Raw genomic sequence first — 22,278 nt, 5'->3', positions numbered from 1 at the left:
GTTTCTAGGTAAGTTCCCACGATCTATGAACAGCCAGCAGAGGGCGCCTCACCTCAAATGAAGATAAATATAGATCATTGACCTATATTTAGCTTCATTCCCCGGAGTTTTGCAGCAAGGAGCAGCCTGCATTAGCGGAACTCCTTGCTGCAAAATGTTTTAACCCCTTCAGAAGGATTTACATCGTTGGACTTTACAGATCTGCGGAAGGTAAGTATATTGTTCGTTTATTATGTTTTTTCTTTTACAGAACGAGGGTCTTCAGTGATTGGATTGGGCGTTAAATAAAATATTACAACAACCTTTGTTTTTATTTCATTAAAATAATTTATAATAATGTGTGTGTGGTTTTTTTTTTAACCCTTTCATTCAATTGGATTAATAATGGATAGGTGTCATAATTGACGCCTCTCCATTATTAATTAGGCTTAATGTCACCTTACAATAGCAAGGTGGCATTAACCCTTCATTACCCCATATCCCACCGCTACACGGGTGCCAGAATAGGCGCATCTTCCAGATGTGCCTTTTCTGGGGTGGCTGGGGGCAGGTGTTTTTAGCCAGGGGGGGGCCAATAACCATGGACCCTCTCCAGGCTATTAATATCTGCCCTCAGTCACTGGCTTTACTACTCTGGCGGAGAAAATTGCGCGGGAGCCCACGCCAATTTTTTCCGCAATTTAACCCTTTATTTTAAGAGCTACAACGGCCAAATTTTGCAGATACACACTACTAACATTAGTAGTGTGGATTATGCAAAAAAAATGGTGATATGAGATGGTTTACTGTATGTAAACCATGTCTCATATCATGTCGGGTTTTAGGAAGGAGAAAGCAAAAGCCGGTAATTGAATTACCGGCTTTTTGCTATATCGCGGCTGTATGAAGTAAGAATATGTATACATATATGTGTCTCACTGACATATATACCGTATATATATATATATATATATATACATATTCTATGTGTACATATTTATTCTACCTATTCTACTGTAAGCTGTCAGTGTGATTTTATTGTACATCGCACTGAATTGCCGGCTTTTCTCTGTAACAGCGCTGCGTATTTCTCGCAAGTCACACTGCTGGTCCGTGTGTAATCCATATTTTTGGGGCTTCCAAAGACTTTCATTGGTGATTCTCAGCCGAGAAACGCTGACAATCGCAGCATGCTGCGATTTCACTCGGATCCTGAATACGGCCGAGAAAATATCGGATGATGGGAGCTGCCCCATTGATTAACATTAGGACGAGTGCTATGCGATTTTTTATCGCATTGCACTCGTCCGTATTACGGTCTAGTGTGACCCCGGCCTTATGGTGATAGTATTGTGTTTTTGTTTTTTTTTATTACTGATCAGTATTGTAGTATTCAGTCACTATGTGGTGGTAATATGTGGTCTGGAAATGGTGCGGTGGTATTTGTCCCTTGTATGTAGTATTATTCGGTCACTATGTGGTCTGGTCATGGTGTGGTGGTATTAAGTCACAGGTTTGGCATGTGGGGGTGACACCATAAGGCCCAGTTTAAGTTCTACAAAACAGGAAAACCATTTTTGGTAACCTTTGTGTGTATTGAGCCGGGGGGGCGCCAAACTCGGGAACAGCCCCGGGTGGCAAAAGCTCTAGCTACGCCTCTGCTCGAATGCCCACTTCATGGCCAACAACTCTCGATTGCCAACATCATAATTGCGCTCAGCAGGCGAAAACTTTCTAGAAAAGAAGGCACATGGTTTCATCACCGAGCCATCAGAACTTCTTTGCAACAAAACAGTCCCTGCTCCAATAACAGGGTCCATCTCGATAGTAGAAGGGGAAAAAATGAAACCCAAAAATGAAACCTTCTGAACTCCAAAGAGACACTTTGACCCCTTCACAAACAAAGAATTCGCAGGAAGGACCTGGAACACCATTCTGACCTGCTTCACGTGAGACTCCCAATCATCCGAAAAGACCAAAATATCATCCAAATATACAATCAGGAATTTATCCAGGTACTCTCGGAAGATGTCATGCATAAAGGACTGAAATACTGATGGAGCATTGGAAAGCCCGAATGGCATAACCAGGTACTCAAAATGGCCCTCGGGCGTATTAAATGCTGTTTTCCATTCATCGCCCTGTTTAATACGCACAAGATTATACGCACCACGAAGATCTATCTTGGTGAACCAACAAGCCCCCTTAATCCGAGCAAACAAATCAGACAGCAGCGGCAAAGGATACTGAAATTTAACTGTGATCTTATTAAGAAGGCGGTAATCAATACAAGGTCTCAAAGAACTTTTCTGCTCGCTTTCTACAACTGAACATGGACAAAACAGAATTCATCATCTTTCCCCCATCTCACTCTACCCCTCCACCAGACCTATCCATCAATGTCAATGGCTGCTCACTATCCCCAGTCCCACTCGCCCGGTGCCTCGGGGTGATCCTCGACTCTGCCCTCTCTTTCAAGCCACATATCCAAGCCCTTGCCTCCTCCTGTCGTCTCAAACTCAAAAAATATTTCCCGGATCCGTGCTTTCCTTGACCGCAACACTGCAAAAACGCTAGTGCATGCCCTTATCATCTCCCGCCTCGACTACTGCAACCTCCTACTCTCTGGACTCCCCTCTAGCACTCTGGCACCACTCCAATCCATCCTACACTCTGCTGCCCGACTAATCCACCTGTCCCCCCGCTATTCCCCAGCCTCTCCCCTGTGTCAAGCCCTTCACTGGCTTCCTATCGCCCAGAGACTCCAGTTCAAAACCCTCACACTGACATACAAAGCCATCCACAACCTGTCTCCTCCATACATCTGTGACATGGTCTCCCGGTACCTACCTACACGCGACCTCCGATCCTCCCAAGACCTCCTTCTCTACTCCCCTCTCATCTCTTCTTCCCATAACCGCATCCAAGACTTCTCCCGTGCTTCCCCCATACTCTGGAACTCTCTACCCCAACACATCAGACTTGCGCCTACCATAGAAACCTTCAAAAAGAACCTGAAGACTCATCTCTTCCGACAAGCCTACAGCCTGCAGTGATCCTCAACCTACTGAACAGCCGCACAGCCAGCTCTTCCCTCTCCTAGTGTATCCTCACCCACCCCCTGCAGTCTGTGAGCCCTCGCGGGCACGGTCCTCCCTCCTTATGTACTCGTGTGCCTTGTTATCTGCTCATGTTTAATGTATTTGTCTATATTTGCCCCGTATTCACATGTAAAGCGCCATGGAATAAATGGCGCTATAAAAATGTATAATAATAATAATAATAATAATAAGAACCATCCTTCTTGGCCACAAAAAAGAACCCTGCTCCCAATGGTGACGACGACGGGCGAATATGACCCTTCTCCAAGGATTCCTTTACATAACTCCGCATAGCGGCATGCTCTGGCACAGATAAATTGAACAGTCGGCCCTTAGGAAACTTACTACCAGGAATCAAATTGATAGCACAATCGCAATCCCTATGAGGAGGTAGGGCACTGGATTTGGGCTCAACAAATACATCCCGGTAATCCGACAAAAACTCCTGGACTTCAGAAGGGGTGGATGACGAAATAGACAAAAATGGAACATCACCATGTACCCCCTGACAACCACAGCTGGACACAGACATTGATTTCCAATCCAATACTGGATTATGGACCTGTAGCCATGGCAACCCCAAAACGACCACATCATGCAGATTATGCAACACCAAAAAGCGAATATCCTCCTGATGTGCAGGAGCCATGCACATGGTCAATTGGGTCCAGTACTGAGGCTTATTCTTGGCCAAAGGCGTAGCATCAATTCCTCTCAATGGAATAGGATACTGCAAGGGCTCCAAGAAAAAATCACAGCGCCTAGCAAACTCCAAGTCCATCAAATTCTGGGCAGCGCCTGAATCCACAAATGCCATAACAGAATAGGATGGCAAATCAGAGTAACGGACAAAAGAAATTTCGACTGTACCGTACCAATGGTGGCAGACCTAGCGAAACGCTTAGTGCGCTTAGGACAATCGGAGATAGCATGAGTGGAATCACCACAGTAAAAACACAGCCCATTCCGACGTCTGTGTTCTTGCCGTTCAGCTCTGGTCAAAGTCCTATCACATTGCATAGTCTCAGGTCTATGCTCAGATAATACCGCCAAATGGTGCACAGCTTTACGCTCACACAAGCGTCGATCGATCTGAATGGCCAAAGACATGGACTCATTCAGACAAGCAGGCATGGGGAAATCCCACCATGACATCCTTAAGGGCTTCAGAGAGACCCTTTCTGAAAATTGCTGCCAGGGCACATTCATTCCACTGAGTGAGTACAGACCACTTCCTAAACTTCTGACAATATATCTCTACCTCATCCTGACCCTGACACAGAGCCAGCAAGATTTTCTCTGCCTGATCCACTGAATTTGGTTCATCATAAAGCAATCAGAGCGCCAGAAAAAACGCATCAACATCACGCAATGCCGGATCTCCTGGCGCAAGGGAAAATGCCCAGTCTTGAGGGTCGCCACGTAACAAAGAAATAATGATTTTCACTTGTTGAACAGGGTCACCTGAGGAGCGAGGTATCAAAGCAAGAAACAATTTACAATTATTTTTGAAATTCAGAAACTTAGATCTATCCCCAAAAAACAAATCAGGAATTGGAATCCTAGGCTCTAACATCGGATTCTGAACCACAAAATCTTGAATGTTTTGTACCCTTGCAGTGAGATTATTCATACAAGAGGACAGACCTTGAATGTCCATTTCTACACCTGTATCCTGAACCACCCAGAGGTAAAGGGGAAAAGAGAGACAAAACACTGCAAAGAAAAAAAAATGGTCTCAGAACTTCTATTATCCCTCTATTGAGATGCATTAATACTTTGGGCCACCTGTACTGTTATGACCTGGTGGTAAGGACAATAATGGACCTGGTGGTTAAGAGCACACGGAATGACCTGATAGTTACAAATAATATAGAACGAGCTCTGAGACGTGGGAACTCTGCTGACCGCAATCCCTAATCCTATCACACACACTAGAAATAGCCGTGGATTGCTCCTAACGCTCCCTATGCAACTCGACACAGCCTATGGAACTAGCTAGCCCTGAAGATAGAAAAATAAGCCTGCCTTGCCTCAGAGAAATTCCCCAAAGGAAAAGGCAGCCCCCCACATATAATGACTGTGAGTAAAGATGAAAATACAAACACAGAGATGAAATAGATTTAGCAAAGTGAAGCCCGACTTACTGAACAGACTGAGGATAGGAAAGGTAACTTTGCGGTCAGCACAAAAAACTACAAAAAGACCACGCAGAGGGCGCAAAAGACCCTCCGCACCGACTCATGGTGCGGAGGCGCTCCCTCTGTGTCCCAAAGCTTCCAGCAAGCAAGACAAAAATCAAAATAGCAAGCTGGACAGAAAAATAGCAAACTAAAGAAAAACTAGCAGGAACTTAGCTTCTACTGGGAAGACAGGTCACAAGAACGATCCAGGAGTGAACTAGACCAATACTGGAACATTGACAGGTGGCATGGAGCAATGATCTAAGTGGAGTTAAATAGAGCAGCCAGTTAACGAATTAACCTCGTCACCTGTGGAAGGAAACTCAGAAGGCCCATGGACAGAACCAGCCGAAGTACCATTCATGACCACAGGAGGGAGCTTGACAACAGAATTCACAGCACAGGACAACATGTTCGCATCGCATTGTCCTGATGGATGTGCACAGGGAGCCCCCTGCCTGCGTGATACACCTCTATGTCGCTGTCGCTACTGACAGCGGTATTAGAGGGGTTAAATGTCCGTGATCAGTGCTAGCACCGATCGTGGGCGTTAATGCGGGGTGTCAGCTGTCTCATTCAACTTACACCAGCACCAAATCGCCACGACACTCAGCATGAGGCTGCGCGATCGTTGCGTTGTACTAGTACTGCGGTTTGCAGGAACGCACCTCCCGCAGAGCAGTACTAGTATGGCACATGTCGGGTAGGGGTTAAAGACATCTGTTTTACATAGTCACCTTTACAAAAGACTCCGGTCCACAGACTCAATCAGTCAGACTCTAACCTTTACAAAATGGGCAAGACTAAAGAACTTTGTAAGGGGCAAGATCATAGACCTGCATAAAGCTGGAATGGGCTACAAAACCATAAGTAAGACGCTGGGTGAGAAGGAGACAACTGTTGGTACAGTAGTAAGAAAATGGAAGAAATACAAAATGACTGTCAATCGACATCAATCTGGGGCACCATGCAAAATCTCACCTCATGGGGTATCCTCCTTGATCATGAGGAAGGTGAGAGATCAGCCTATAACTACACGGGGGGAACTTGTTAATGATCTCAAGGCAGCTGAGACCTCAGTCACCAAGAAAACCATTGGTAACACATTCCATTTTCTTGAAGACACACCTGCAGTGGAGCCGGAGTGTCTTCAAGAAAATGGCGCCGGAAAGCGCAGACTGCGCAGGCGCCGATTCCGGCAGCAGGAATCGGCGCCTGCGCAGTCCGCGCTTTCCGGCGCCATTTTCTTGAAGACACACTCCGGCTCCTCTGCCTGTGACTGGTCAGAGGGCGGCACCGGCGCGCATTAAGCGCGTCATCACGCCCTCTGAACTGTCACAGCAGAGGAGCCGGGAGACGGAGCCGCACGCAGCGCTGGAACGGGGAAAGGTGAATATACTTACCCTCCTGGCGGTCCCTGACTCTCCGGTGGAGATCGCGGTATGCGTTCAGTGCTTACGCACACCGCAATCTCCTGGGAGCGTTACTCTGTGGGGGCCAGACTGCGCCGGCGCAAGCTTCGGACAGAGTGACGCTCCCAGCGTTATATTATGGATATAATGTGTCACTGACATCTCTCTCTCTCTCTATATATATATATAATATATACACTGTATATACTGTATATGTAGATAGCTAGCTATATGTGTGTATTCTATGGGAATATATCTATTCTATCTATTCTTTATTCTATCCTAGTGTGACACGCTGTGATTTTACTGTACGCAGCACATGAATTGCCGGCTTTTCTTGCACCTATCTATGCAATATAAATACATATATACAGTGGGGCAAAAAAGTATTTAGTCAGTCAGCAATAGTGCAAGTTCCACCTCTTAAAAAGATGAGAGGCGTCTGTAATTTACATCATAGGCAGACCTCAACTATGGGAGACAAACTGAGAACAAAAAATCCAGAAAATCACATTGTCTGTTTTTTTAACATTTTATTTGCATATTATGGTGGAAAATAAGTATTTGGTCAGAAACAAAATTTCATCTCAATACTTTGTAATATATCCTTTGTTGGCAATGACAGAGGTCAAACGTTTTCTGTAAGTCTTCACAAGGTTGCCACACACTGTTGGTGGTATGTTGGCCCATTCCTCCATGCAGATCTCCTCTAGAGCAGTGATGTATTTGGCTTTTCGCTTGGCAACACGGACTTTCAACTCCCTCCAAAGGTTTTCTATAGGGTTGAGATCTGGAGACTGGCTAGGCCACTCCAGGACCTTGAAATGCTTCTTACGAAGCCACTCCTTCGTTGCCCTGGCGGTGTGCTTTGGATCATTGTCATGTTGAAAGACCCAGCCACGTTTCATCTTCAATGCCCTTGCTGATGGAAGGAGGTTTGCACTCAAAATCTCACGATACATGGCCCCATTCATTCTTTCATGTACCCAGATCAGTCGTCCTGGCCCCTTTGCATAGAAACAGCCCCAAAGCATGATGTTTCCACCACCATGCTTTACAGTAGGTATGGTGTTTGATGGATGCAACTCAGTATTCTTTTTCCTCCAAACACGACAAGTTGTGTTTCTACCAAACAGTTCCAGTTTGGTTTCATCAGACCATATGACATTCTCCCAATACTCTTCTGGATAATCCAAATGCTCTCTAGCAAACTTCAGACGGGCCCGGACATGTACTGGCTTAAGCAGTGGGACACGTCTGGCACTGCAGGATCTCAGTCCATGGTGGCGTAGTGTGTTACTTATGGTAGGCCTTGTTACATTGGTCCCAGCTCTCTGCAGTTCATTCACTAGGTCCCCCCGCGTGGTTCTGGGATTTTTGCTCACCGTTCTTGTGATCATTCTGACCCCACGGGGTGGGATTTTGCGTGGAGCCCCAGATCGAGGGAGATTATCAGTGGTCTTGTATGTCTTCCATTTTCTAATTATTGCTCCCACTGTTGATTTCTTCACTCCAAGCTGGTTGGCTATTGCAGATTCAGTCTTCCCAGCCTGGTGCAGGGCTACAATTTTGTTTCTGGTGTCCTTTGACAGCTCTTTGGTCTTCACCATAGTGGAGTTTGGAGTCAGACTGTTTGAGGGTGTGCACAGGTGTCTTTTTATTCTGATAACAAGTTTAAACAGGTGCCATTACTACAGGTAATGAGTGGAGGAAAGAGGAGACTCTTAAAGAAGAAGTTACAGGTCTGTGAGAGCCAGAAATCTTGATTGTTTGTTTCTGACCAAATACTTATTTTCCACCATAATATGCAAAAAAAATGTTAAAAAAACAGACAATGTGATTTTCTGGATTTTTTTTTCTCAGTTTGTCTCCCATAGTTGAGGTCTACCTATGATGTAAATTACAGACGCCTCTCATCTTTTTAAGTGGTGGAACTTGCACTATTGCTGACTGACTAAATACTTTTTTGCCCCACTGTATATATGTCACTGGCCTATATATATATATATATGTATATATATATATATATATATAATTTTCTATGTGTATATATCTATTATAGCTATTGTATTCTAACCCTTCAGTGTGATTTTACTGTATGCGGCACATGAATTGCCGGCTTTTCAAATGCGATCGGTGTGTAAAAATCGGACTGCACTCGCATGGTCCCAGTGCTGTGTGATTTGTTTCTCGTACCCATTGACTTCTATTGAGAGATGCGATCCGATTTCCAATTACAATCGCAGCATGCTTTGACTATTTTCCAGTCCGATCGTGATCCGATCCGAGCTGGAAAAAAAACGCAGATGAACACACAATGATAGAATAACACTGGTCTGAATTTAATGCGATTTTTTTTATCGGATTGCATTCATTCATGTGGGAATGAGCCCTGACTTTCATGTTTCTTTTTCAGTACACTTATCCCAACCAGGATTAAGTCTGCATCCATGATGAACTACCTATTCTTTACCCCTAGGATACGTTACCTCCCAATATGGCAGATAAGTCTTGTGCATTATATATTATTTTAGAGTTTTCATGTTTGTTCATAGTGTTATGATCTATTTGGATTCCTTCTGCCTCCTGTTATTTTGTGTATATTGCAGCAATTTTTCACTAATAGACTTTGCTTGATGAGATTATGTCTTCTGTTTCATCATGTTCACACCTGCCAGTGCCAAACATATCTCATGCGTTTATATTTATTTTGTGTCATGTTCTTCATTATATTGTGTTATTGTCTGTCATATTATTGGACCGCACAATTCTCTCTGGTCTCTCCGAGTGGTGGATTCTCACATGTGGCCAGTAGGTGGCGCTGCTGCCCGTGGTCGCTGACTAGCTGCAGGCACAGGCAGCGCAGACAGCACAGAGCATAGCTGAGGCTGGGAGAAGACACAGTACTCGGCGCTCTGCTCCTCGCTGCGGCCGATCAGCAGGGGGTGCTCGGGAATCCCACCTTTGCTGGCCATTGACAGGCAGGGTGCAGGCTGGGCAGTAATTGCTGTTTGTCCTGGTGGCTCAGGGTGTGTTTTCATTACTCCTCTCACATGCTGAGCTTGTTCATCTAGTTAGTAGGACAACAGAGGAAAGTTTACCGGCAGGGCAGCCGGCACATTGCGGATTCTATGGATTTCTGCTACAACCTTGAGCTTTCTTGGGCTTTGGATTAGCTACCGATCTACCAACGACAAGATCGCACCGATGTACTATGGATCTTACCAAGGAGGACAACTTCATAAGATCCAGAAGTTCTCTGCTGCAACAGGAGCCGGCACCTTCAGAGTAGAGGTAAAGTGGCTCATGAATGGATGCTTCTATTGAGGCTGATGCCAGGAGAAGTGCCAACAGGCAACGATTGGGGCAGAATACCATCTTATGTCAACTGACTGCTGCAGAGGAGCTGTTCCTGCAATATTGAGTGACTCCTTATTGCTCCTGTCTAGGAACATCAGCAGTTTTCATAATTAAAAATAATAATAGTAATGAGTTATGTTACTAAAATCGCCCTGAAAATTGCAGATGTGGACAGTGACCGGAATAGGAACACGTATTTCACAATCCGATTAAGTACACTTGGTGTCGTTTTTTGTTAGATAGTGTCTTTAGAACCCCTAAAATCTAGAACCAAGTGATGAGAGTCCTTCATGCTAAACTTGGGTCCCCCACCTGCCTGCCCCTTCCCAATGGCAGGGGTGTCAAACTGCATTCCTCGAGGGCTGCAAACAGGTCATGTTTTCAGGATTTCCTTGTACTGCACAGGTGATAATTTAATCACCTACACACATAATGATTGCAGCACCTTGTGCAATGCTAAGGAAATCTTGAAAACACGCATGGTTTGCGGCCCTCGAGGAATGCAGTTTGACACCCCTGCCCAATGGACTAGCACTGGGCACTGGAGGCAATCAACCTTGTGGAATGTGGGGGGTATAGAAGCATGGAGATCTGGCACTTGTGGCTCATGTGGGCACTGTCACACAGGGTACCCAAGGGACTTCTATCTCCTGGTGTATAATGCAGTTGTACTTGACCTTTATGCCCACATAGGTCCTTTAATAATATTCTGTAGAATTGTTTGTTCACATGTTAAGTATTTGCAGAGGTGTCAGCATTTCTTGGCAGCCTAAAATGCTTACATAAATTCTGTTTTTTAAAAAAAATTTTTTACATAATCCCCTGATGCCGGTGGGCTTAGCTCACCCTCGATTTTGGGGGTGACAGGTTCCCTTTAAGCAATCTCTAGCCAACTTCAAAGTAGTGCTTATGAACTCTGCAGAAAAGAGCTTGTAAGCACTGTGCACGTTTGTCAGGTGCTAGTCACCAGTGGTGGTCAGTCACCAGGGCAACAAACTATAAACAAAAGTGTTGATATGGCAAGAATAGCTAAAAACTCTCAATTCAAAGAAAATTGCACAAGTCTTTGTTTTTGCAAGCAGTATCCGATAATACCCATATATAAAGTTGGGAATAATCTATCAATTAGCAGTGGCTCTAATCCTATGAGAACAGCATTCATTCACCTGTTAAGTAATTGACTGGCACCTGCTGGGAAACGTCCCGGCTCTTGTCACCTGTGGGTGCACCTTACAGCATATATAAGCTATACGATTACTCTGTGCATAGCCATCCTGTTCTCACAATCTCACAATATATAAGATTTCCCAGCTGGAGGCTCAGATGTCTGGGTATGGTCATGGCTGTAACCTGATAATTTTCCTCGAAATAGTGTTTCTATAGCCTTTTATAGTTTGTAATTCAGTTCTGACCCACCCATACAATTACATAGCTTTCTCTAGCAAATTCCCCATAAACCTGAATTAAAGCATGCAGGTATATTTTAAAGCACCACTTCAGCGGTTTTTATTATTTTCAGCGTGTGAGTGGTGCTTCTAATCTACCATCCCTATTCTTATACTTACCAGCCAACTGTCTTCATCTTTTATCTGGCGGGTCTTCAGCGGTTTGTGACCTGCCGGATCACTAGAGTGGTGCTTTATGGGCTTATACCCCAGGGAAAGAATGGACCCAACATCAATCTTTCTTTACACTGATGGACATAGTGTAGTTGCCACCATATACAGTATAAGTTAGTCTTTGGGAATAGATATAAGCACTCAGGGGGATCAATTTGTTCAATCTTTTTTTCTGAACTCTTTTATACTGAATCCATTTTTCGATTTTCCAGTGACCACCTGAAATTCCATTATTAACAGCAAATTTTCTATATATTGTTAGGTCCATATTTGTAGAGACCATAGACTAAGGGTACCGTCACACTATAACATTTCGATTGCTACGACGGTACGATTCGTGACGTTCCAGCGATATCGTTACGATATCGCTGTGTCTGACACGCAGCAGCGATCAGGGATCCTGCTGAGAATCGTACGTCGTAGCAGATCGTTTAGAACTTTCTTTCATCGCTGGATCTCCCGCTGTCATCGCTAGATCGGTGTGTGTGACACCGATCTAGCGATCTAGCGATGCAATCCAGCGATGCGTTAGCTTGTAACCAGGGTAAACATCGGGTAACTAAGCGCAGGACCGCGCTTAGTTACCCGATGTTTACCCTGGTTACAAGCGTTAAACTAAAAAAAAAACAAACAGCACATACTTACATTCTGGTGTCCGTCAGGTCCCTTGCCGTCTCTGCTTCCAGCGGCTGTGCTTTCACTTTCACTTTACGGCCGGCAGTCACAGTGCGGGAAGCAGAGACTGCAAGGGACGTGACGGACACCAGATGTAAGTATGTGCTGTTTGTTTTTTTTTAGTTTTACACTTGTAACCAGGGTAAACATCGGGTAACTAAGCGCGGTCCTGCGCTTAGTTACCCGATGTTTACCCTGGTTACCCAGGGACCTCGGCATCGTTGGTCGCTGGAGAGCTGTCTGTGTGACAGCTCCCCAGCGACCACACTACGATTTACCTACGATCACGGCCAGGTCATATCGCTGGTCGTGATCGTAGGTAAATCGTATAGTGTGACGGTACTCTAAGTCATTTTTATTTTTGCATCTTAATACCTGTTTACATTTTATGCACAGCATATGGGCTTTGTGAAGGCTGAAGTATTTAACATATTAATGGAATGCAATCAGTGATGAAGAAGACCTTGAGGAGTTATAAATTATATAGATACTGCCATATGTCGCAGTCACTATGACATTTTTCATGTTATGTTAGTTCAGTTTCAATTATGTTGGTTTTGTTTTCTTGATTTTCTTATAATAACAATAATACTAATATTAGTATTAGGGTTGTGTGTATATTTATTATTATTATTATTATTATTATTTATTGTTATAGCGCCATTTATTCCATGGCGCTGTATGTTACATATAACGCCAAGTCTGAAAAAGTTGGGACGCTGTGTAATATGTAAAGAAGACAATATTGCAATGATTTGGAAATAGACGTATAATTTGAAACAGGACATACATTGTGGGAATTAAGTATTTGATCCCTTGCTGATTTTGTAAGTTTGCCCACTGACAATGACAGAAAATCACATTCTATAAATTTATATAAATTTCTTTGCATTTTGCAGTGAGAAATAAGTATTCGATCCCCTACCAACCATTAAGAGTTCTGGCTCCTACAGACCAGTTTGATGCTCCTAATCAACTTGTTACCTGCATTAAAGGCAGCTGTCTTACATAGTCACCTATATAAAAGACACCTATCCACAGACTCAATTAATCAGTCAGACTCTAACCTCTACAACATGAGCAAGACCAAAGAGCTTTCTAAGGATGTCAGGGACAAGATCATAGACCTGCACAAAGCTGGAATGGGCTACAAAACCATAAGTAAGACGCTGGGTGAGAAGGAGATGACTGTTGGTGCAATAGTAAGAAACTGGAAGAAATACAAAATGACGGTTAATCGTCATGGATCAAGAGCACCATGCAAAATCTCACCTCATGGGGTATCCTTCATCATGAGGAAGGTGAGAGATCAGCCTAAAACTACACGGGGGAACTTGTTAATGATCTCAAGGCAGCTGTGACTATAGTCACCAAGAAAACCATTTGTAACACATTACGCCGTAAAGGTTTAAAATCCTGCAATGGCCGCAAGGTCGCCCTGCTCAAGAAGGAACATGTGCAGGCCCAGCTGAAGTTTGCCAATGAACACCTGGATGATTCTGTGAGTGATTTGGGAGAAGGTGCTGTGGTCAGATGAGACAAACTCCAAACTCAATTCGCCATATTTGGAGGAAGATAAATGCTGCCTATGACCCAAAGTACATCGTCCCCACTGTCAAGCATGGAGTTTGAAACATTATGTTTTGGGGGTGTTTCTCTGCTAAGGGCACAGGACTACTTCACCGCCTCAATGGGAGAATGGATGAAGCCATGTACCGTAAAATCCTGAGCGACAACCTCCTTCCCTCCGCCAGGACATTTAAAATGGGTGCTGGCTGAGTCTTCCAGCAAGGCAATGCACCAAAACATACAGCCAAAGCAACAAAGGAGTGGCTCAAAAAGAAGCACATTAAGTTCATGGAGTGGCCTAGCCAGTCTCCAGACCTTAATCCCATAGAAAACCTATGGAGGGAGTTGAAGCTCTGAGTTGCCAAGCGACAGCCTCAAAATCTTAATGATTTAGAGATGATCTGCAAAGAGGAATGAACCAAAAATCCTCCTGACATGTTTGTAAAACCTCATAATCAACTACTAAAAAAAGTTTGACTGCTGTGCTTGCCGACAAGGGTTTTACCACCAAGTATTAAGTCTTGTTTGCCATAGGGATCGAATACTTATTTCTCACTGCAAAATGCAAATGTATATAATTTATACAATGTGATTTTCTGGATTTTATTTTTGATATTCTATCTCTCAATGTTGAAATTAACCTACCCTTAAAATTATAGACTGTTCATGTCTTTATCAGTGGACAAACAAAATCAGCAAGGGATCACATCCTTATTTCCCTTAATGGAGAACACATTTGAAGTTCAACATTAGACATTTTCCCATTTCATTTGAAAAAACTAATTTAGAATTTTAAGGTTCAACACATTTCCAAAAAGTTGGGACATGGCCATGTCTATCATTCTGTAGCATCTCCTCTTCTTTTTACAACAGTATGTAGGCATTTGGAATTGAGGAGACCAATTGTTGGAATTTTTGGAGATAAATCTTGTCCCATTCTTGTCTGATGTAGGATTCTAGCTGCTCAACAGTCCTAGGTATTCCTTGCTGTATTTTTTGTTTCATAATTCACCAAATGTTTTCCATTTGTGACAGGTCTGTACTGTTCATCACCCGAACGCTTCTTCTGAGAAGTGATGCTGTGGCGATGGATGCAGCATGTAGTTTAGCATTAACTTGCTGAAATATACAAGGCCTTCCCTTAAATGGAAGTTGTTTCGATGGAGCATGTATAGTTCTAAAACCTCTATATAATGCTCAGTATTGATGGTGTCTTTCAAGAGAGTATGCTGCCTATGCTACAGGCACTCATACAATCCCATATCATCAGAGATGCAGGAACTGTGCAATGATAACAAGCTGGATGGTCCCTTACTCATGAGTATGCAGGACACTGCGTTTGTAGCTTATTTGATGCACCACTATAGCATTTTTTTATTGTACCGCTGGAATGGTGCTTTAAATGTAATTCACTGTCTTATTCTCTTCTGCCATCGTCATCATTTTCCATCGTCTCAAGCGAAAAAGTGACCTGCCGGCAGCTCCAGTATTTTATGAAGTGGCGCGGTTACTTTTAAATACAGGTCTCGTTCTGGTCTCATTCTGGCTTTCATAGACTTGTATTGAGGGGTTGTGATGTAGCTTCTGACTTCCAGCCAATCAGAAGCAGGGCTCACAAGATGGCACAGTAGGACAAGACTGGTGCCAAAAAACAGTGAAGCCGCTGGAAGTTGATTATATGACCGAGGGCAGGTGGCTTCCATTTAAAGCACCACTCCAGCACTGAAAAAAATGCTGGAGTGGTCCTTTAAAGAATTTCCAATTTAGATTCATCTAAACACAGAACAGTTTTACATTTTGCCTCTGTCTATTTTAAATGAGCCTTGGCCCAGAGAAGATTTCAACTTTCTTGGTTGTGTTGATTTATCGCTTCTTCTTTCCATTATACAACTTTAACTTACATTTGTCAATTTCACTGCAAACTGTGTTCACAGACATTAATTTTTGGAAATATTCCTGAGCCCATGCAGTGAGTTACACAACTGAATTTTTCTTGTTTTTAATGCAGTGCTGCTAGAGGACCCCTAGATGACAAGCATCCAATAATGACCATAAGCCTTGTCCCTTGTCCTTTCACCAGAATCAATGAATCTTTTGATGCTTTTATATACTGTAAATGGTGCATAATCAAAGTTTTTGCAATTTTACATTGAGGAGCATTTCCATGTGTCCAATTTTTTTTTAACTGAGTTGTTCACAGATTGGTGACCCCTGACCATCTATGCTTTTGTTAGAAGCATCACAACTATTTTGGAATTGATTTCAGGATATATTATTGAGTACTAACCAATATATCACTGAACAAGAACAAATTACAAAATGCTGACAAGACTTGGATTGTTAGACCACTTTTTAACCCATGGCATGAAACTAAGGATATAAATTTCATTACAAAATCTTCAGTTTGTTTCAAATTAGTTGATTCAAAAATGAATACACCCTACATAAAAAAATGACTACATGTAGTATGTTTAATAACTTCCATGATTTTTAAGGACAACACCAAGTCTTTTAGGCATGGAATGAACAAGTTGGTGACCTGTTGCCCCATCTATCTTTTTCCATTCTTAAAGACCGACCACTTTAAAGGTACCGTCACACATAACGATATCGTTAACGATATCGTTGCTTTTTGTGACGTAGCAACAATATCGTTAAGGAAATCGTTATGTATGACAGCGACCAACGATCAGGCCCCTGCTGGGAGATCGTTGGTCGCTGAGGAAAGTCCAGAACTTTATTTCGTCGCTGGACTTCCTGCTGACATCACTGGATCGGCGTGTGTGACACCGATCCAGCGATGTCTTCACTGGTAACCAGGGTAAACATCGGGTTACTAAGCGCAGGGCCGCGCTTAGTAACCCGATGTTTACCCTGGTTACCAGCGTAAACGTTAAAAAAACAAACACTACATACTTACCTACCGGTGTCTGTCCCCGGCGCTCTGCTTCTCTGCACTCCTCCTGCATCCTGTGTCAGCGCCGGCCAGCCAGAAAGCACAGCGGTAACGTCACCGCTCTGCTTTCCGGCCACTGTGCTTACACAGTGCAAAGGAAAGCACAGCACCGGAGGACAGACAGCTGAAGGTAAGTATGTAGTGTTTGTTTTTTTAACGTTTACGCTGGTAACCATGGTAAACATCGGGTTACTAAGCGCGGCCCTGCGCTTAGTAACCCGATGTTTACCCTGGTTACCGGGGACCTCGGGATCGTTGGTCGCTGGAGAGCTGTCTGTGTGACAGCTCTCCAGCGACCAAACAGCGACGCTGCAGCGCATCGTTGTCGGTATCGCTGCAGCGTCGCTTAGTGTCACGGTACCTTTAGAGTCTGAATGCTGGATGGAGAGTGTTGCTCAACTTGTCTCTTGAGAATTCCTCATACATGTTTGATTGGATTCGGATCAGGAGACATACTTTGCCACTGAATTACTGTCACCTTTTGCCATCCATGCATGCATATTTTACATCCGCGTCCGCGTCCATTTTTTCACCTGAGTATCTGAAAAGGTATAAATACAATTTCCTAGGTTAATAATGTCAAAGGATCTGTTTAACATGTTAATACACTATACTCTACCATACAACATTTATCCAGTAAGTCTGAATAACATGATGTTTTCCCATGCTCAGTGTGAACAGGTACATCAGGCTTCTGTGCATGGTTTCATTCCACAAAGAGATAGTATCTTTTATTATAAAGTGAAGCTGCACATGCCCTGCTGTTGCCATTCTCCCTATCTGACTCTGCACCAGCAGAAGAGATAAATCAAAAAGAAAACTGAGCTCCTTTAAGTTAAAAAATAACCAGATTATTAAATTGTAAATACAGAGGAAAAATTGGGCGAGTGACATGTAAAAAATTATATCACCAGCTTGGCGTACTGCAGTTATCAGCATTCTCATCAAGATAAAAAACATATATTTTAGGAAATAACCCAAGTTGCCATACATTATATATGTTTGGAATAGCAACACTGTCAGGATGGTCGTACATTACTAGCAGAAAATGATAATAATCGTTCTAAGAAAAGATGCTCCAGAATTGTTATTTAACCCTCCTGTTCTGTTCCCATGTACTATACACTTGTATTGCTCCTGGGTCACTATGACCCGAACAGAACAGCAGGGTTAATGTAGAATACAATAATTTGCTGAAGACTGTTAATAGCTGGGGGAAAAATTGGTGCATTTTATGCAAATTAATTAGCAAATGTATGCCATAGCGTATCATGCATTTGCAAATGTCACCCCATTGACTCCAATGAACAAAAAATTATATTGTAAATTCCTGAAAAAAATGTTAATTGTGCAAAAACACAAACCAACACATGCAAGATACAATGCATGTTGGCATACATCTGGCAATAGGATACATCAGTAATATCTTCTTCCATTTAGTTTAAAAACGGAAAAAAAATCTATTGCATGGTAAAAAGGAAGTGTGAAATAGGCAGAAGTTAAGCCTGCCATATACATTAAATGGTTGTTGGCTGATGGTTCGGACAATAATTTGTCTGGCAGCCATCTCGTCCGTCTCTCCCATACACAGGAGTGCTTGTACGGCCGTGCACTCCTGTGTCTTCCATGAGAAGGTCATGGATAAACATGCCTGGAGGTAGCTCATCTGTAGGGGAGTAAAGTGATCGGTAGTCTGAATTTGGACATAACTGATCAACATCTTCCTCGTCAATAATTTGACAGACACCCCCATACATATTAGACTGTAATATCCATGGAGCTTCCCAGGCTATTAATATCAGCTAACAACTGTATAGTTAGCCTTTACTGGCTATTAAAATGGGGGACCCGGAAAAAAAAATGACGTAGGGTCCCACTATAATTAATAACCAGCAAAGGCTATGCAGACAGCTGCAGGTGATATTATTAGCCTAGGAAGGGGCCATGGATACTGGTCCCCTCAGGATAAAAACATCTGCTCTCAGCCACCCCAGAAAAGGCGCATCTCTAAGATGTGCCAATTCTGGTACTTAGCCTCACTCTTTCTACTTGCCCTGTAGCGATGGCAAGTGGAGTGATAGTTGGGGGGGTTGATGTCACTTTTGTATTGTCAGGTGACACCAAGCCCCGAGGTTAGTAATGGAGAGGCGTCAGTAAGACACCCCATTACTAACCCCATAGTCAAATTGTATGAAAACACAGACACCCATAAAAAAATCCTTTAATTGAAAGAATGACACAGACTCCTTTAATAATCTTAATTAAACCATACTTACAACCTTGCCCAATCCCCGATGCCCTCATCAACTGCAAAAGAGTTTAAAAAATCCAAACCATATTCCTCACCTTTCCACGGAGATGCTGCTAATCCATTTGTCCCATGACTGGTTCAGCTCTGCTACATCTAGATGGCAGTCTGCATAGGCTGTATGGTCGCATCATGCAACTATCATCCAGCAAAGACATTGAGCACCATGTGCTCAGAGTTTCCCTGTGAACTCCTATTCCCTGTCTGAGGGCAGCGTGAGAAAGTTCTCCTGCTCGCGGTGCCGTTAGACAGGTCCTTCACAACTCACTTCACCTTTCCGACGTTAGTGCGAGCGCCGTGGGAAAGTTTGCAAGTGACATGCAACTTTTTGCTAAAAAATGCACACTAAAAGGATGAGACAACGATAAAGACCATTTTTGACTTTGCATAAAATCTTCCATGTTGAAGATTTTGGCGTAAAAAAACGGCAGTGAATACCTTGAGACAAAAAAAAATGAAAAATGACTTTAAAAAATTCACAAATGATGAATCGGGATCTTAGAGTTTAGGGAGAAGCTGTGTTCATAGGAGTTCCTGAAGTTAATAAATCATATAAAATACAATATATAGTACAGTATGTTAAACTAAGAAAGAGTAATGAAGAAATTTGATTGGATTATTTTTTTCTTGTTTACCAACGCTACATGTTCAGCCTGAAAAAAATCAATAGTCGTGAAATGTGTCATGCTGAAACTTGTTTTCTTGGACTTCACTGTTAATAAGTTGGAAACTTTTGAGAAATATTTTTAGGGCAATTTTCCATGCAGTGCTGTTAGTTTCCTGCAGCTCAAATTTTTCTTTACAGTACTCCTCAATTACTGAACATGCCCCCATAAATAGTGCAAACAGGAGTCTACCTACAAATAAGGGGGTTATTAAGCTGTACAAAACAGAGTGGACTTATTTTTAGAGCCCTCAAATGAGCGGTTTCCCCATTGACAGTCATGGGAAAAAGGAGTTGAAGAAAACAGCCAGGAAAAGCTGTGAATGTTGTTTTCAGATGGAAATTGTATATAGCTACTTCTTTGCTCCTGCGTTTTTACTCCACATCTCCGGAAAGCTAATGACAAACTGATTCTATATTTCATATGTGGATAGTTTCTGTTTTAAGGGTATAGTCAGACAGAGCTTCTTAGAGGCTGAAAGTACAACTAGCTTTTCAAGTGGAATCCGCTTTAGGAAACACTCCTTTTGAAACATATACATATATATTTTTTGTTTATTTTACTGAATCGCTTTTTGAAACGGTTTGTTTTCTAAAGTGTTTTTCTGCAGCCTTTTGACTCCACCAGTGTCAAGTTTGGAGTGGAAATGTGATGAGGGATTTGCTTGTCAGTTTTGTTTTTTTTTTGCTTAATGTTTTTCCAATGTTTATTATAAAAAAAATAAATGTTCAAAAAACTAATCATAAGAACAGCAAAGTGGATTTTAAATTGAATTTAATAGAAAGAGTATTCAAAACATATTTTAATTATTTTCTTATTGGAATTTTGAAGCGGAATTCAAGCTTTTTTGGAGCTGGTCAATTTCTGGAAAATGCCTGGAAACCCGCTCAGAAAATGCTTGAAAGAATCATCCTATTTATTTCTATGTAAAAAAGACTTGCTTTTACTTCAAGTTTCCAAAAATACCAATCAGTTAAAAGAAGTGATAAGACCATTCTTCAGGTGTTTTCCTTTGCAAGACACTCCATACTTAGGGTACCGTCACACTATACGATTTACCAACGATCACGACCAGCGATACGACCTGGCCGTGATCGTTGGTAAGTGGTAGTGTGGTCGCTGGAGAGCTGTCACACAGACCGCTCTCCATCGACCAACGATGCCGAGGTCCCCGGGTAACCAGGGTAAACATCGGGTTACTAAACGCAGGGCCGCGCTTAGTAACCCGATGTTTACCCTGGTTACCAGCGTTAAAAAAAACAAACAGTACATACTTACATTCCGGTGTCTGTCCCTTGCCGTCTGCTTCCCGGACTCACTGACTGCCGGCCGTAAAGTGAAAGCACAGCCACAGCGGTGACGTCACCGCTGTGCTCTGCTTTCACTTTACGGCCGGCAGTCAGTGAGTGCGGGAAGCAGACGGCAAGGGACCTGACGGACACCGGACTGTAAGTATGTACTGTTTTTTTTTTTTTTTTACATTTACGCTGGTAACCAGGGTAAACATCGGGTTACTAAGCGCGGTCCTGCGCTTAGTAACCCGATGTTTACCCTGGTTACAAGCGAACGCATCGCTAGATCGGTGTCACACACACCGATCTAGCGATGACAGCGGGAGATCCAGCGACGAAAGAATGTTCCAAACGATCTGCTACGACGTACGATTCTCAGCAGGATCCCTGATCGCTGCTGCGTGTCAGACACAGCGATATCGTAACGATATCGCTGGAACGTCACGAATCGTACCGTCGTAGCGACAAAAGTGCCACTGTGAGACGGTACCCTTACAGTACAAGTCAATGGGAATACTTAGACACCAAGAAGTTGCATGACATTTTCTTTCAGCATTTCATCATGAAAAAAAGCTACCATTTTACTCATTGTTTAATGACTGTCGAAAAGCATTTAACAATTTCCCAAGAGAAAAGCACACATGGCATCTTTAAAGCACCATTCCAGTGTTTTTTTTATTTCAGCGCTAGAGTGATGCCACTAATGTAAGTTCCCTGACCCTAGCATTATACTCATCAGCCACTGTCTTCTTCTCTTCCTCCACCACTCTGGTCCTGATCTGCCACCTTGTGACCACAACTTCTGACTGCCTGGAAGTCAGATGCAACAGTCACCAGCTGGCAATGTAATTCTATGAGCGCCTTGTTCTGGCTCTCATAGACTTACATTGAGTTGTGACTTCTGACTCATTTCAGTAAACACTGGAGCCATCCAGCAGGTCACAACCTGGAGAAGACAACCAGAGTGACGCCGAGAACGGGTGAAAAAAGTGGCTGGTAATTATAATACCATGACACCACGCCATCAGTAAAATTTTAAAAACCCACAGGATTGGTGCTTTAAGACTTGACAGACCCACTGAGGTTTTCCTAGGTGACGCCGTTTCATAAATAAAAGCTGGTGATCTTTTTCCTGGTGCGGCTTTGCTTTTGTTTTTAC

The 22,278-nt window shown here is 43.0% G+C and overlaps 1 protein-coding gene across 4 annotated transcripts in view; it reads left to right on the top strand.

Moving 5' to 3' along the window:
• The first annotated feature begins 9,522 nt into the window (after positions 1-9,522).
• CSGALNACT1 (chondroitin sulfate N-acetylgalactosaminyltransferase 1) overlaps positions 9,523-22,278 on the top strand; it is a 503,870-nt gene continuing 491,114 nt past the window's right edge. For 2 of the 4 annotated variants that reach the window (XM_069742534.1, XM_069742525.1), the window contains exon 1: positions 9,529-9,969. The gene's annotated coding sequence lies outside the window, so the exon portion shown is untranslated. Of the gene's footprint in view, positions 9,970-22,278 lie in introns of all 4 variants that reach the window. The other 2 variants (XM_069742516.1, XM_069742543.1) reach the window with 2 other exon arrangements.

This window comes from Ranitomeya imitator, chromosome 1 (assembly GCF_032444005.1).
Source record: "Ranitomeya imitator isolate aRanImi1 chromosome 1, aRanImi1.pri, whole genome shotgun sequence".
NCBI lineage: Eukaryota > Metazoa > Chordata > Amphibia > Anura > Dendrobatidae > Ranitomeya > Ranitomeya imitator.
Note: the sequence above shows the minus strand (reverse complement) of the source record. Positions and strands in the feature narration are given on the sequence as shown.